At 31.5% G+C, this 15171-nt stretch overlaps 1 protein-coding gene and 1 long non-coding RNA gene across 7 annotated transcripts in view; one reads left to right on the top strand and one right to left on the bottom strand.

Moving 5' to 3' along the window:
* Window positions 1-15171, bottom strand: part of LOC106873450 (dystrophin) — a 562674-nt gene that overhangs the window by 164788 nt on the left and 382715 nt on the right. The gene's annotated exons all lie outside the window — the stretch shown is intronic.
* Window positions 1987-15171, top strand: part of LOC106873451 (uncharacterized) — a 19818-nt gene continuing 6633 nt past the window's right edge. Inside the window, exons 1-2 of one of the 2 annotated variants that reach the window (XR_008266700.1) lie at window positions 1987-2577; window positions 3328-5575. This is a non-coding gene — a long non-coding RNA (uncharacterized LOC106873451). Of the gene's footprint in view, window positions 5576-15171 lie in introns of both variants that reach the window. The other variant, XR_008266698.1, reaches the window with a different exon arrangement.

Raw genomic sequence — 15171 nt, 5'->3', positions numbered from 1 at the left:
CAATAAAATAAAATAAAATGAAATAAAGTTAGTCACATTCAAAATGAAATGACATAAGTAGAAATTCTAGTTCAGAGGAAAAATTAGAAAAGTTTGATTTCAAAGTATATTAGCAGGGAGCTAGTGGTAGCTTAGTTCTAAACAAGTGGCTAAATGGTTACAGTGTTGACTTAGGTATTGTGTTGCATGCTAAGCAAAGATTACTTATTTCAGATAATCTTAAAATAATGCTATTTCATAGTTGAGTTGTTAGGTTTAGATATTGTCTTTAGTTGTAAAAGAATTGTTTCTCACTACCACCACCACATACGCACACACAGACATACACGTGCACATGTGTACACGCACACACACACACACTGAAATTGTAACAACTCTATAAAAAAATATGGCTAATGAATTTAGCAGTCCAAAATAAAAATCAAAAAGAAATTTTGTTTTCTTTTGGTTGGAGGACAACAATAAAAGAGACAATGGAATGGTATGATTGTTTAACAAATAACTTAACCTTTGAAAAAAATGTTCAGTTTGAAATAACAACAAGAAAATGATTTCAGTACAACATTCTTATCTAATGATAAAAAATAAAGTTTATTATGTAATATAAAGAGGAATTTAAAATAAAATAGAAATATATGAAGTCCAAGGCTATCGAAGGTGTTAAATAATTTATTCCTTATATAGAATAATAACTTATATGCAACTAACAACTTAGACAGAATATGTTACAAAAATCATGGTAGAAGAACATTCTATTAAATAACTAGTTAAAAACAAACTGTTTAGTTTATCTTTTGCAACTTATACACATTTAAATATTTTTCAAAATGACTTTGAAATCCAAAACTAAACTGCTACTTTTAACCTGCATGAGTTGTTTTCCTGTTTTTGAGGTATGAGATTTATTATTGAAAAGATGAACAAATTCTTTTTTAAAATAGTTATTGCTTTAATTTTTCACAGCATAAATAATAAATAATTAAAAGTAACTTAAGAAGAAGTGGGGAAAAACAAAAAAATATAAATAAATATAAACCCAAAATATTCAAACAAAAAAAAACAGAAGAGTAGAAATTGGAAAAAGTAAAAAATTATTATTTTAATATTAATCTAAAGTTTGTCAAAGTTAGATGAAATTAACATTAAATATTTACATTGACGGTGATGTCACAAGAGCATGAAATCTGTTTTCTTTTGATAGAACTATCAAAATAATTCATTTACATCACATAACATTGTGAGATATTTACAATGAAGAGAAATTTTAATGGACAGAAGTCAATAACAGTAATGAAAAAATATTAAAGAAAGCTAAAATAAGATAACTTTAAGAAAAAAATCTATATAAAAAGTTATGTAAAATTTTGAAGTGTATATTATACAAAATTTTAGCTTCGAATAGATAAACAAATTTGAAAGCCTAAAAGTTTGTCTTATAATAGTAAATAAGGTTAGTGGTACAGTGAATGGCATAAAGCCATCTACACGAGTTTGGTCAGTCTGATATACTGAATTTAAAGTATTGTCAAGAAACAACTGTATATAAAAACAAATAAAAATACAACCAAACTGGCAATCAATATGGTTAGAGTATGTATGTGCATGAGAAGAGAGTATATTTATGTTGTACTCAAATCTGTGTGCAGCATGTGTGTGTATGCATGAGCAGACACACACACACACATACATATATACTTATACAATTGTGCATGCACATGTCTACACATATGTGTAGGTGCAAATTTCGAATGCTGAGAGTGGTTGAGATGTTACCTTGTCGGTCAAATGTAGGAATTATATACATTATGCAATAGACAGAACACAACAAGACAAGATATAGAAAGAAATGGAGGATGACAACTTTTACCTACCTGCCTGGCATATATCAGTGACTGAAGCCGTGCCCGCAGGTACAGGTATCTGTACAATAGAGGGTAGGATGGCCTCCCACCTCCATAGCGACCATGCCTCTTCATACCAGCCAGGCCGAGCACCTCTCATGATAGTCGTAGTCGTCGTCAATGGGTTAGCCAACCTAATAGAACCATTCCTCACAACAACCAGATGATGATGATGACAAGAAGGATAATGTAGGTGGGGAGTGATCTGTAACTGTTCTATGTATATATATATATATTTATCTCTCTCTCTCTCTCTCTCTCTCAATATATATATGTATAGCAACAACAGGTCTGGTAACAGGAGTAGTGCTTGTTGTGAAAGCAAGGACTTAATGCAATCACACGGACAGTAATAGCAACAGCTAAATGGAGACAGATTTTTTTCCCCGATAAAATGAGGCAGAAATGTTGTACATGTTGAAGACGCTGTTGCTGCTGCTGTAATACAGTAGTCAATCCAACATTTTCTAGGCAAGCATCAGTTCTAGCAGTAGATAGATATAACAACAACAAAAATAGAGAATCTTTTTACATCATGTTTGCTTTCTGTGGATTATACAATATTAGAATGATGAGCATAGGGAAAGAGGAAAGGGATGCATATGTTATGGGGGATACGTGGGCAGTGGCAGTGAGAACTACAGAGGTAGATAGAAGGAAGGCACAGAACTGAGAGGTAAGTTTTAATTGATGGAATGATGAATGAAAGTCTGCCTTCAGAGCTTTTTGTTAGCAGCTCCTCACCACACCAGCACTAGCCTCTCCCTTCTCCTCTTCTGTAACAACCACAAGGGCTTGCCTTGCATTTGTTAGTATCAGCTTTGCTGTTTCTGTACAGCAGTGTCCTCATATACTACCTAAGCTGATGAAAAATAGACAGCTACATTGCTCCATTTTCAAGAATGCAAAATCTTAAGAAGCTGATTAATGAGTGTGTGTTTGTGTGAGTGCATGCATGCATGTGTATATATACACTGGTGGTTGATGATGATGAAGTAAAACAAGGAAAAAAATCCACAAGAATCATGTTTCATTGATTAGAAGAGATTAAGATAACGTTGATTATTAATCATAATGTGCAGAACTATAAAATCAAATAGCCAACTGTTAATTCTGACTTTAGGTAAAATAACAACAACAAAAACAATAATCTACAAATCACAAAATATATTGGGTGGGGGTAGCTATTTTTATCAACAGCTACATTGAAAAATGACAGTTTATGAATGATTCTTACAAGAGAATTAAAAAAAAAAAAAAAAAAAAAAAAAAAAAAAAAAAAAAAAAATAGTCTCCTTGTTTTCTGCACTAGAAAGAAAATTTCCATATTAAGAAAATGAAGCAACACAAAAGTCAAAAAGCCCCAATAGTACCTACTCTTTGTATGTAAACAACCTTCATTCCTTCCTTTTTTGTTTTCTTTCAGAATACAGTTGTGCATAGGTTTGATGTCTTTGTAAAGGAAAATGAATTTAACTAGATGGCGTGTGGATTTGAATGGCTATCACTGCAGAATGAACAATGATTGTTGTTGTTGCAGTTGTGTAACACTGGTCAGTTCTAATCAAGCAGAAATAGCTGACAGAAAAGTGATTTATAAACTCAATGTTTGATATGGATCAATATTTGACCACTTACCCTAATACATTTATTGCAAATATTTATTTTACTGACACACAGAAAGATGAAATGATAAAGGTAGCTATAGTATGATTTGAACCCATTACTACAGGTCAATGAACTAATCATCACTAACCCAGCCACCAACTAACTTATTGTATTGTTTAGTAGATAGAAAGGTTCTCTGTTAAAAGAAAAGGGTACAATTTGAAACTGCAAAACTATTACCTTCACCCTCTATAAAAATGAAACCACTCAATGATGGCAGCTAATTAAAATTATACTTGGAGATAAAGCTGAAAGAAATTTTGAAATTTCACTGCCCTTAAGAAGCAGTAAACTAAAATGGAATTGGAAGCCACTTGTTGAATTTTAAAAGCTAGTACATACATTTTTTTTTTTTTGGAGAAAATCTCCAAAAGTTGGCAAACATTCCCAATATATTAAATATATATCACCAATGATCAATAGTTTTGAATTCCATGTCATTTGCAAACATAATGTATAGTAAGGATGGACGATTACTAAGTAATTTTGGGAGTAGATCAATGGCCTTATATTTATGAAGCAATTCAAATAATGAACTAAAAAGAGATCATCATATTTAAATAAAAGAAGTTGAGGATGTTATTTGCAGGGGTCGATAATTTTGCATCAAACTGGATCAGAAGATAATGGGTATTTTATTTAGTATAAAGATTAGAAGCAGAGACAGAAAGATAAGTTCATGTGAATCTATACTATATTACCATGACAACTTAGTTCTAGACAAAATCAAGAAACAGAAAAAAACATAAATGAAGTGGAACAGTGTTGATTCCTTATCTAATTAGGTTGCTAATGGGGTCCATTCGATTATTGCGGTGATTTGCAACATTCATTTGACTATGGAAACACAGACACTCTAGATACTCTATCCATATTGGTTTAGAACAAAAAGAAAACATTAAAATAGTTCAGTAGAAGATGACATAGTAGGTGACATTACTGCTTCATCTGGTTATTGTTGTTGTTGTTAGGTCAGCCCTGATCTAATAAACTTATGGTCAAAAGGCATTCCACATGTCTATTTTCTCTTTTTGTATATCTTGAAGTACACTCAATGAATGCTTCCAACTTCATTAAGTCTACTGTTTAAGAATGGTGATATTTCTAAGTTTGTTTCAAATTTATCTTCAAATAAGGCTTCCTTTAATTAAGTTAATTTTAAATAGTTGCCTTTATTAATATTTGAATAGTTTTGTTTTCAACTTGTTCCCTTTTTTTTTTGTTGGGTTAATGATGATCAGCTTAATGATGCTATGACATGATGCAAGAGAAATTGGACTGATAGTTCTGGCAGATTGGATGAACATAAAGGAGCACTCTTATTCGGTCAAGTTCAATCTTGTAGATGATTTTTCTGAATATGTAGAAAAGAAGATAAGCAGATCAACACTTTATAGTCAAAGTAAACAATAAGCATGCAAAAAGTATAGAGGATTCTCTGGAACTCTGATAAAGAACCACAACTGGAGCAACAAGACAATGGGGCATTTTGATTGCTTTTGCTAGAAGTAACAGAGTTTAGCTTTTAAGATGATATTACTAGTACTGATTGTAACAAAGGGTTTCTAGGTATGTACAAAAGTAGACCATATTAGAGATCCTGTGAAAGCCATTAGAGAAAGTCCCTTCCTTCAGACCAAACTTATTTTTAAAAAAAGCATACGATGGGGTGTTGAAAAGTTCCTGGCTTGAAAGATATCATGAAAGGTCTGGTTGGAGGCCCAACCTTTTGCGTTCTTTTACAGGGCTTAGAAAAACTGAAGGACCACTGCAATAACTGTGGATCTGAGAGAGGAATATGTTGAATAAGATCATAATTAACTGATCCTCCTGTATTTTCTTTAACCCGAAGCCATGAACTTTCCAATACCCCTGTAAGTTGACGCAAATATGGAAGGAAAACCTTTAATGACATAAAATATAAAACAAAACATGAAGACATTAAAATGGGGATGAATAACAATGCTATTGATGACAATGAAGAAATTATATGACTACAGCTTCAGGTAAGTCAACTATCTTGAATACTTGTTAAACTCCTTTGGTATATAATTATTAAAAAACTCTTTATCCATATTTCATTTCAGCTATTTCAATCATTCAGGATCTAACAGATGGAGAGCTGTCATTCCTTTCTCAACATTAACAATTCCATCTATTTCTAGACTGTGCTACATAAGACAGTGTAGTTTTTAAAACTTTTATGAATACAGTTCCTAAGTAAGATCATTTGAAGTATTGAACTAAGGATTAATACCATCATTATTAACATAAATTTACAAGATTTTAAAAGTAAACAACATTCTTATTTTAATCATAATTTCTTTCTTTCACTGAATAAATAACCCAATATTTTATCTCCACTACAGATGAGTAAAAAAGATCTGATTTTAGAATTAAAAGAAAATAGAAGGAATCATAAATTTAATTTTATCCCTTGAATATTAACTAGTATTGCAGTTAATAGCAATGAAATTCAAGTCTTTAAAGGTTTGCAACTGATTTTCTGTAAGAAATATATATATATATACATACATACATACACACATAAAAAGAGGGTATATTTCTTTTATATACATTAAAGAATTCAATATTTTTACTTTTTAAAAACAGATACATCTGTTAAAAATCAATAGTGCCTAGCATATAACAAAAGCTGATTAAGTTTGTAGGAGGGATTGAAGTATTTAGCAAGATAAAGAAATATTTAAAAGTATTAAAAGAATTCAGATCAGATTCCAATATAAAAGATGAAGTAAATCTTAAGAAACCCCACAAATACTGATAATGTTCTTTGGATATTAGGGGTAATCAAAGAACAGTAGACAGATATATTTTTCAAGATCAACTATTAAAATAAAGATTGGTAATATCATTCATTTGGTAGGGCCATGCAAATATTTCTGACAAGATGTAATTTAATGAAATGTTTAGAGTAAAATGTGTTCCCTTATTTCTGGATCAACTCCATATTTTAAGGTAATGTGTTTCAGAAAAACTTTCAAATTTGTTGACAACTATGTAATAAATATTAAACATGAACTAAATCGGGATGCCAACCAAATGAAAATAATCTAAATGTAATTTAATATTTATTTATAAATGTTCATGTGAGAAAGAAAAACAGTTCAACTTAAATACCCAACTCTAGCATTTGTTGTTAACATGTATGCCTTAAATCTATCATGCTGTGTAATTGTATGCCTTAAATCTATCATGCTGTGTAATTATAGATGTAGGTTAAGTTGGTATATATTAGTGTCTAATTTGATTTATACATTTACAGACCTTTCTGCTTCATGAGCAACTGATCTATATATTTCTGTCCACAAATGGAAAAAATGGCAATCTACAAATTTCAGGACCATTCCTTACATGATGTAAAATTAATGAATTCACAAACACCAAAAAAACAAATAGTCAATAATGACTATTTGAGTCATAACAACCATTTACAGATAAATGTGAATAATTAACAACTTAACTGTGGCAACTGGGTTTTCATTAGATAGATCAATCAATCCCAGAGGAATTTTTTTTACAATCGACAATGAATAACATAAAAGTGATCAGTCATTATCGCCTATGATACAGAATTAGGCTGAAACTTGGGACATGAGAGCTAAATAAAACCAATTTAGTTAATAACATTGAGAAAACATCTTTTTCTTATAAAATTTTGAGACAACATTTGAAATTGTTAATATAATTTCTTTATGGCTGTATTTTGAAAGGGGTTGGCACAATTGTTTCAATAAACGGCAATATATTTTTGGTGGTAACATCATTAACCATTAACATAGAACTAACTTGAATAAACTTCCAACCATAAGGAATTATTTTTGATTATAGATAATCATTTACAAAATGACTAGCTGTGGCTCATTTGAAGAAATAATAATGTCTGAATGAAAATCAGAAGGTTATACGAGCTGTTTTTGTTACAATTTAGATATAATTGCACCAAAATACTTATGGCCAGGTGATATCTACAGTTATGTTCTTGGAATGTTCATTTGCAAAAGCAGATCTCCCTTTTGCAAAGAAAAGAGATAATCAATATGGAACATTCAGAACAATGATTTATTCTGTGTATAAGCTTTAGAATCTAAGAAGTCAACATCAGCTTTGAAAAAGTCACAAGAAATTAACTTCCAACAGTTCCTTTCACTTATTCCCATTTTTCTCTTATTTCCAATTTCAGATTAGTGATGGCAGTAAAGGAGGAGAGAGGTTATGCAGGTGCTAGTGTATATTGGTATTGTTATATCATAGAAATTGTGAATAATTATTTCAAATTGACAGAAATTGTGAAAATTGTTGAATGTTCTTATACTAGGCCTTGATAAAGAAAGAAAGAAAAAAAAAAAGGTTTCTATCAAGTAAAAACTGCATCTGCATAAAGTTTTTTTTATTTCCAGTCTCGAGAACATACCATAGTTGACATGTGTAAAGAAAACAGAATGTGAAAACAGATATTTAAAATCAATATGAATATTAATAATGTTAGTATGATTTTGGTTGCAGTCATGTAAACTCACTGAATTTTCAATGGAATTTTAGACTTGAGTGGAATAAGAGAAAGAAAATGGTAACTGTTGCAAGAATCAAAATGATTCAGCTATGATATAAATTATTTATAAAAAATTTGGCTGTTATATTTTAGCGACAAATCCTGTATAGTGATAGATATAAAATTCTCCAGAAATAAAAGTGCTGAGAGGGAAAAGCTACAGAACACCCATTAATTTCACAATTGGCTATATATTATAAGTTATCCCTTATCATACAACAAAAAACATCTACATCTGGCTATTTGAAAATCATATATCATTCATATAAAACACTTAAAATCCAGAATAGCAGTAAAAATATTAAAAGACAATCATTTTCTACAATATATCAGTGATTATTACTGTTAATTCTAAATAAACGCATTCCACATTAAATGTATCAGGAAAATTGATAAGTTATTAAATTAACTGCTATTGTTATTTAATATATATTTCTTAACTAAGCAATTTTTGCCAATATAAACTGCCAATAATTTCATTGCACTTTGGGTTTTAATATGCATACACACATACACGTGTATGTGTGTGCATGCATACACACATGTATTAAGCTTCAAGACCATAATGAAGTATGGTAAGTTCAATGCAGTTAATATTAAAAGAAAATAATCACCTTTAACAAGCTCTTCATGAATTAAATGTAACTATGGGAATGGACAAATCACTGTATTCTTCCAATTTGTTTTGCAGCAATTAATTTTAAAAGCTTCTAACAAGTTTTATATACAATACTTTCATTTTCCTAAAATATCAAATGGTGCTTGCAAGTAGTTATAATTTGCTGCAGATAAGTCACTCCAAATTTTAATTACTATTGTATTGACCATCTCCAAAGACAAGGTCAATTAAAAAAGAAGATTAACCAATTCCCTCCCCACCCCCAAATACTTCAGTTTTCATCATCTTTAGATTTCTACAATTTTAGATAAATACAGATAAAAGTAAATATAAGATATGGAAGTAACTGAATTTCAAGTTGTTCAGAATTAAAGAGGCAGAAATAAGTATCAGAGCCTCTTATTTTCTCATAGACTAGTTAAAGCTTTGTGATTAACTACATATTTAAGCTTATTACATGATATCATATCATGGCTATAATTTCAGAGAAACTCTCACTTCATGCATTAAGACAAGATTTCATGAAACTCTTTTGTAGATAGTTGTCTTTATTCTAAAACAAACAATACCAATTATTATAAATTTTACTGATTCAATTTTTAAAAAAGGGTTATTTCATTGAAGATCTTTTAAATAGCTATCAAAATAATTTTACTTGGTTTCCTGCAATTGCTTGTCTTTCTTAAAGATGGTGAATCTGACAGGGATGATATTTTCTTTTAGCCAGACACAAACACATTTTTGTAGGGAAATAGTGTAATTGATACATTACTGATTATCATTTTATTAATGTAGAATGAATGAAAGATAAAGTTAACCTCAGCAGAATTTGAATTCTGAGTGTATAGGAAATAGCCAACATACTATGCTATTTATTTATGTTTAGTTTGGTGGTGTGTTGCTTCTATTAAAAATAATTACTAAAACACTGAAAATTCTCTTCAAGTTTTTGGTAAACTGAAAACCCTTGATGGATACTTCCCCTTTCATTAAATTGAGTAAGAGTAAACATTATCAAATGTTTCAAGTAGAGTTTTCAGTGAATATAAAAGCATACTTAAAGGTATTAATGAACTCCAAAAATATTTGATTTCAGCAGATGACTTAAAATTAAATTCATTTTAACAAATCTTTTCCTTAGAATACAAACCAATGTGCTTAAAAGAGCAAACTGAATAGCTGGAAATATCTAAATGTTATCAAATTCCAAGGCTTTGAGACAAAAAGCAATAGTGAAAATTAAAAGCCTATGCAGTTAAAAAACACAAGTTTTTAAATTCAGGGATACAAAAGTTTGGACAGTTGTGACTCTTGAGGGATGCAAACTGCTGAGAATGTCAAATCATTCTTTCTTGGCATATCTGTATGATGAAGAAACTTGTTTGCAAACCACATATTTTTGAATTCAGTTCCATAGTGTGGCAACTTGGCCAAATATCTTCTACTATAGCCATGGGTCAGGCAAAACTTTTGAGAGGATTTGGTAAATGGAAACTGTAAGAAGTCCATCATGTGTGTGTGTGTGTGTCTCTTAATCTTGACAAAGTGCATTAGTTGTAAACAAGCACCATAAACATACTAGTGGTATTATTAATTTCAAATTTTCTGTGGAAACAAGCCTAGCCATGAAAAAAAAAATCTTGCTTAAAAACAAGTGACAAGAAGAGTATCTAGTCATAGAAAATATGCCTCAATGGATTCTGCCTAACCCATGCAAGCATGATAAAATGGAAATTGAAATGGTTATGATGATATTCAGTTTAAAGAACTTCAATTTAGAAAGTTGAATTTCTTAAATGAACCCATTATTTCTAGAATGGAGAGCAGTAAAATAAAGTCAAATAAACTCACTATGCAGAATGAAGCATAAACTTAAGAATTTCCCACTAAGTGCTTAAAATTAACATAGATTTGCAGCATTGTAGAAATAAAATTTAGAAAAGAATTGACAGTGTACATGAACCATTTCAAGTATAACCAGATAGGTGAGTTCAATGTAGTCGATGTTAAATTTGAATATCTGAAGATCAGCCTACAAAAAAAATGTGGATAAAGCAGGATATGATATGGAATGAGGAAAAAAATTTAAATTTCAAGTATACAATTTAGATCATTTCAATAATCTACTTTTTCCCTAAAGAAAATGCTTTATATGTAAAATTTAAGGCAGTTCACTATTAAAAAAATTTTCTCATATTATTGATCAACCTTCTTTTACTCTTAAGTAACTCTTTTTATTTCTGGATTTTTAGGAACAGGATAACAAAATTCTGGATGACTAATAGTATTTGTCATACCATTTATATAGTTCAACCATCTATTTTGAACATTTGTTTTCTTTTTAAGGTGGCCACTAAAATTGTTAAACCAGCATGAATGTTTCCATGATATTTTTTTCTTTTGTTTTATTGGATAGAATCTATGATTTTGAAAGAAAATGTAGAATAATTTGTTTAGATTTAAATTACAATAACATGAAGGAAATGCCAAGGATGACAATTAATCAATGAATAATAATTTATGTATAACCCAGAAAAATGTTATTTAGAGAGATATAATAACTGCCACTATAAACTCAATGACCTCCAGAGTCTTCTAAATGAACAAAGAAGTTTCAAGCACTTCCAAAATTAAAATGCCAAGACATTACTATTATACTTATAACATTATCCTTGACTGATCATTTACACTGCTTTATATTAATAAATAGAAAATTAAACTGAAGTTGGCTGAAGAAAACCAAGTAGTTAAATACACCTAAAGGCATTAAATTTATGAAAATTTCACTATTTAGTTCTACAAAACACACACACACAAACACACCCTAGTTTAAAAAGTACAATATTGTGTCTTTCTAAAATTTGAGACAAAAAGGAGAAAAAAAAAACTATTTCCTTTAAGAAAACATCTTTCTTGGAGAGCTGAAGCGATATATGTAAAAGTTTTATGGTTATAACAATTTATTACTGATGATAATGCTATAACCAATTATCATGAGAGAGGAGTCAGAGAATAGCTTAGGATTATCGTCACAGTATCATTCTCCTTGTGTGTTCAAGAAACATTGGGCATGAATAGGATAAGAAGGTATATCCAACATGTTATGGGCAAATGAGAAACAATAGCTCAAAGTTACAAATACATAAAATAAACAGAATGTAAAGCACAAAGGAAAAAAAGAAAAAGAAAAAATACAGCAGGAATATTAAAGATGACTCAAATTAATATTTAAAAGTAAACTGCACGTTAAAAGTAAATGAGTTTGTAGGTACCAATATTTTAGCTGTCGCAGTTGTAAGTAATAACTGTGTATTGTTAAGAACACATTAATTAGATTATCAAGAATAAAGAAAAAAGTAAGAAAAATAAAGATGACAATTCAAGATTTTATACTGAGGAAGTATATTTATCATGAAGACAATGATATAAAGGACTTCAGTAATTGAAAGCTTAATATTGAATATCTACAGTAGAAATACAAAACTGTCTAGTAAAGAAATAAAGACAAGCTGTCACAGATATCTAATAAACATGAACAAAAGAAACTGTCTTCTGTCTTTAAGGAAGCCAAAAGGTATGAGAATGGAGGTTGAAGTGACAGATAAATTTGAAGAGGAAGAAGCACCAAAACAAAAGTAAAACTGCTCAAGACAAAACTGAAAATTAAATTACAAAACACTATGGCAAAGCAATAGTAAGTAAAGCTTCTATTACAGCTAATATCTGCTAGGATTGAGCATATCAAAAGTAAGCCAGGAGACAGGTTGGTGGTTATGAAGATCTCTTTCAAATCATGGAGTTCTGAGTTCCATCCAACAGTGTAGCAGCCTTGAGGAAACGAAACTGTGCAGTAGGAAGTATTATGTGTATGTATACAATACATACGCATGTATATCATCACCATCATTTCAATGTCCAGTTTTCGATGTTTGCATGCTTCAGAGTTTATTGAAGATTTTCTATGGTCAAATGCCTTCCCTGCCACCAGTCCTCACCTGTTTCCAAGCAAGGTAATATTTCCCCGTATTTTCCAGAACACTGGAAATGAATAATACTGCTTGTGTGAAAGTGACACTCATTTACTAGTATGAGATGTGAGGCGGACACATGCACACGTGCGTGCGCACGCACACACACACACCATGCTTCCTTTATTTTCCATCAAGTAAATCCACTCACAGGCTTTTGATTGGCTCAGGGCTATACAAGACACTTGCCTAAGGTGACAGAGAGAGGAACTCCATACACTGCATCCAATGGTAGCTATGGACACATAAGAGGTGCAGTGGAATCGCAGGAAAGTTAACAGTAAAAGTAGTCTTTGTATGTAGAAAATATGCAAGAGCAATAAACACTTGGGACACATGGCAAATAAATTTTTTTGTACAATCTGGAGGCTGCCTAGAAGTAGTAGATAGTTTTTGTTACCAAGGTGACCTGGTTAGCAGAAGAGAATGTTCTTAAAGTATAGATGCTAGAATAAGAATAGGATGAAGAAAGTTCTGAGAACTATTACATCTGTTAGCAACAGGTGTTTTCAAAGTGGAAGGAAGATTGTATGTGGCTTGTGAATGAACAACAATGCTACATGGTAGTGAGGCATGGACCCTGAATGTGGAGGACATGCAAAGACTTGAGAGAAATGAAAATGGTATGCTCTTGTGGATGTACAATTTCTCTGTGCATGTACAACAAAATGCAAATGTATTGAGAGACAATTCAGGCATAAGAAGAATCAGATGTAGCATGCAAGAGAGAAAACTGCTGGTTTAGACTGACTTGTGATGCATATGAATGAGGATAGTTGCATAAAGAAGTACTGCTCACTTAAAGTGGATCTGATCTGGCAATGTTTCTACAGCTGGATGCCCTTCCTAATGCCAACCACTCTGAGTGTGGTGGGTGCTTTTCACATGCCACCAGCAGAGGAGCTAGTCAGGCGGGCCTGGCATTGATCACGGTCGGATAGTGCTCCTTTTTATGTGTCACCAACAAGGGAGTCAGTCAGTGGGCACTGGCATCGGCCACTTTTGGAGAGTGCTTTTTACGTGTGAAATGTTTGATTTTGAACTTAAAGGTGTATTTTACTTTATCTCAACAAAAAAGCAATGCAGTTAATCAAAGTATGCACCTAAATTATCAACACGATTTTGCTATTTTATTGGTAGCTTATTTATGCTGGCAGCAAAAGAATTCTGGAGAAGAAGTGATGAAATCACGAAAGGCTGGTTTTGCATCTTCTTCAGATTTGAAGTTTTTTACTTGCAAAAAGTTGTCTAATGCCTGGAAAACGTGATATTCAGTTGCTGCAAGGTCTGGTGAATATGGAAGACAGAGTAGCATTCTTTGTGCAACATGTGGCCGAGCATTGACTTGCAAGAGAATTGGCCTGTCTCTATTAACCAATCTTGGTTGTTTAATTTCAAGTTCACTCATCATTTCATCCAATTAGTTGATGCATACATCTGCTGTACCAGGTCACATGAGGCTATAGTGGATGACACCAGTGCTGGACCCCCAAACAGACACCATTAGCTTTTTTTGGTGAATATTCTGTTTTTGGATTGTGTTTTGGCACTTCATCTCTATCCAGCCATCGTGCAGAATGCTTGCTATTGTTGAAAATACGAAACAAAAATGGTTCACTATTATGCCATGATGGCAAAGAACAGCAAATTTCAAGATGACATATCATTTGATGCTTGTTCACTTCATGCGGTACCCACTAGTTCAGCTTCTTTACCTTGCTGATTTGTTTCAGATGGTCCAATATGGTTGGAATCGAAACATCAAACCTTGCTGCTAACTCATGTGTAGTTTGAGATGTATCCACTTCTACAACAGTTTCCAGCCCATTATTATCCACCTTGGTTTCAGGTGTACTGTGAGGTTGATTTTCAGGAGTAAAGTCACCAGACTGGAACTTCTCAAATCATCAATGTACAGTGCACTCATTCACCACATCTTCACCAAACACTTCATTGATGTTTCAGGCTGTCTCGGATGCATTAGTTCCACAGTGGAACTCATATTCATAAACAAGAATTTTGAATCTACACATGGGTTCCCAAAAATTGATTTACAAAAGAAAACTCACAATATAATCAGATACCATGAATAGCATTTAGCAGTGATGATGTCACTCTTCAATTTTGTAAAACAAAGAATTGCCATGATAAAATACTAGAGTTAATGACTGTCAAACGTAGTGCATAAGAAAATCATACATTTCATTCTTAATGACCTGATATATAGATATATAGGTTATGAGCGATAGTGGCATCAATTAGACCCAAGGATTTCAGGTAATGCTGAGTAAGTGCTAAATTCTGGTACCTAAACTTGAAACACATAAATAAATAAATAAAAAAAAAATATATATATATATATATATATGTATATATATATAT

The sequence above is a fragment of the Octopus bimaculoides genome, chromosome 2 (assembly GCF_001194135.2).
Source record: "Octopus bimaculoides isolate UCB-OBI-ISO-001 chromosome 2, ASM119413v2, whole genome shotgun sequence".
Lineage (NCBI taxonomy): Eukaryota > Metazoa > Mollusca > Cephalopoda > Octopoda > Octopodidae > Octopus > Octopus bimaculoides.
Note: the sequence above shows the minus strand (reverse complement) of the source record. Positions and strands in the feature narration are given on the sequence as shown.